This window comes from Cibotium barometz, chromosome 26 (assembly GCF_041138505.1).
Source record: "Cibotium barometz isolate CiBa-2024 chromosome 26, ASM4113850v1, whole genome shotgun sequence".
In the NCBI taxonomy this organism is placed as follows: domain Eukaryota; kingdom Viridiplantae; phylum Streptophyta; class Polypodiopsida; order Cyatheales; family Cibotiaceae; genus Cibotium; species Cibotium barometz.
The window spans coordinates 29,637,082-29,640,195 of record NC_141071.1 but is presented as its reverse complement, the minus strand read 5'-3'; positions in this window follow the sequence as shown (position 1 = coordinate 29,640,195).

Genomic DNA, 3,114 nt, shown 5'->3' with positions numbered 1-3,114 from the left:
TTTTATGTAGAGGGCATAGCATCATTACGTGGAATGGATGATTTGCATGCAATCCAGTAAGAAAAACGATCATTGATAAGACACAAAGCTCCCGCGACACGCTTGGGTGCAAAGCACATAGTATCTAAGCATGGAAAGGAATGTTTGGATGCTATGTGCAGAGCAATGAACCATTGCATGGACGCTTTGCATCCAATCAGCAAAGAAACATTGGCATCGAATAGACACAGAAGAGCATCCATGGTATGCACCAATGTCTATGCATAGCTATGCATATGCATAGTTTCATAGGTATGCATATACATAGACATGGCTATGCATAAGCCTACACATAGACATGACTATGCGTAATCCATAGCCATTCATAGGCCTTGCTATGGAGCATAACTCTACATAGACATGGCTAAGAATAATCCATAGCAATGCATAAATGAGATGCTTCAACATTACAAATCCTATAGCATGGCCATCGCTTACGTATAGCGATAGCTATGCATAGCCTATGCACATCCATGGACATGAATTATGCATAGCCATCCCTATGCATAGGCTATGCATAGACATGCCTATGTGTAGGCTTGTGCATACACATTCCTATGTGTAGGCTTATGCATAGATATGCCTATGCGATGGCATAGCCTAATGCATAATCATGCATATGTATAAGCTATGCATAACCTATAGCCCATGCGTAAGCAAATGCACTTTGATCATAATGCATGAACAAATACATTTTTATCATAATGCATGAGCAAATGAAGGGAATACACATGTTCATGGTCATAGGTACATGGACATAGTCATGTGTATTAACCTAAGCAAGCAAATGTGCATGAAAATAAAAAAAATAGGAATATGTATGCACTTTGAATATTAAAAACTAATCATTAAATATATTAAACACAAGATTAGTGGACTTACCTTTATGAAAGATAGAGGAAATAGCTACAAAATAAGAAAAACAAATAAGCAAAAAAATGTTAGCTTAGTCTACCACAAACATAAAGACCTATATCTAATCCTGATTGCTTATGAAAAATGACATTAAATAAGAAACCGCAAATTGATTAAGCATGTAACTAGTAAACTTACCTTTATCTTCAACAAACGAGAGAGGAGATACGAAAAAAAACCAAGAAACAATGCAAAAAAGAGGTTAGCTCCTTCCACCCTTTTAAGTTAAAATCACTAATTTCTAATCCTACATACATGAATACATTAATATTAAGTAAGAAAATTATTAATGAATGAAAACTTTAATCATGATATTTGTGTGAGAGAGATGATGATATGATAAAGGAAAGGTATGTTGAAATTAGAGCAATGTGATGAGCTATGGTGGATCAAACACTAGAATCAACATCATTGACAAAGTGATTAGCAAATAATTAAGATATAATTAGTAAATAATTAAGACATAATTAGTGAGTAATTAGCAAATAGCTTAATGTAGGCATGGATAATCAAAAACCAGCAAATTCTCATTAGGCCAATGCCTCAATTTATAGAGTTTACATCCAAGCATCTAATCCCACTGATTTCTCCTTGATTCACTCCACCTCTTTTGCTTGATTCTCTCCACCTCTTCACTTTTCCCAGAATATCTCCACACTTCCTAAATCTTCTCATGCTACCCTTTATTCTCTCCTAGTAGATTCTTCTCACCTTTTCACAGGTTCTCTCACATTTACATATTCTCTTTTACAGCCTCTAACCAAGGGCTTGTTCCTGCACACACCCTATTCACTTGTATATTTCAACACCTCCCCTCAAGTGAATACTCCTAGTACACCTAGACCCTATACCAAGTTTCCCTCCTTACTTGAAAGTCTGCTGCAACTAGTGTCTAGCACACCTCCCCTCAAGTTATCTTAGCACACCTGGACCCTATACCAAGTTTCTCTCTTACTTGATAGCCTGCGCGAACGACCAGTGCCTCAAGTCCCTAAACTCATAGTCCTTGACACTCTCTCTCTCTTTGTGTCCAAGGCTTACTATAGTTGCCTGCGACCTTGAGTAAAGTGCTCACACATACATCTATCTACCACAGGGAGGTTACATTGGGTTGTGGGGTCTCTCTCTCTCTCTCTCTCTCAGAGATTTTCACATGGCTCCTCACTCTTTGGAGCCTCACATCTTCTCTTGTCTTCAATCTTCTTATCATGGCAGCTTCTCTCCACGCGTTCATCTCTTCTTTCAGTCTTCTTGGGGCAGCTTCTCTTCTTGTGTGCATGTCTTCCTTTAGATCTTCTTGGTGTGGATCTTCTTCTTGGAAGGAGATCTTCTTCTTCTTTCATGGCTGGGGCCATGAGCTTATCCGTCAGGTCTTCTTGCTCGATGTGAGCAATGTTTTGCTGATAGTTCCTTTGGGCTTTTGATGTTTATCTTGTATCATTATGTAATGCAAACCCAAATTTATGCGGGAGGTCTTACCTCTTGCCTTATTCTGGACAAGGACAGTGTCTGATCCCATATTTACACTGATGTAATGTGCCCAATACATAATGCGTATAGAATTCATTCTAATGCGCATTCCCAAATGCAACTCTGGCTATGAAAAATCTTGAATTTGAGTGAGATTTATAGGCATTAACCAAGGGTTAAATGCAAAATGATGATTATCACAAATTTAGCAGCACAATTTTACCAGAATTACATTAAATCAAGGGTAACCAATTTGTACGAATGGTTGGAGTATCAAACCAAATCCAAATGCTATTGGGTTGGTGAGTCAGTTTATGCAGGTTCCACGGAAACCGCATTTGGATGCAGTGAGATACATACTGAGGTATGTGAAGTCTACTTTGCATTGTGGACTATTCTATGAGACTGGGACAGAGATATGTGTACATGGGTACACAGATGCTGATTGGGCTGGTAGTATCTCAGATAGAAGATCTACCAGTGGATTCATGTTTTCTTTGGGGAGTGTTGCTGTGACTTGGAGCAGCAAGAAGCAGCCTACGGTTGCTCTATCAAGTACAGAGGCCGAGTACAGAGGAGCTGCTATGGCAGCATGTGAGGTAGCTTGGTTGAGAAAGCTACTTGCAGATTTGGGTCTATCAGTGGATAGACAAGTTGTCATTTTCTGTGACAACATTAGCAGTATACAGT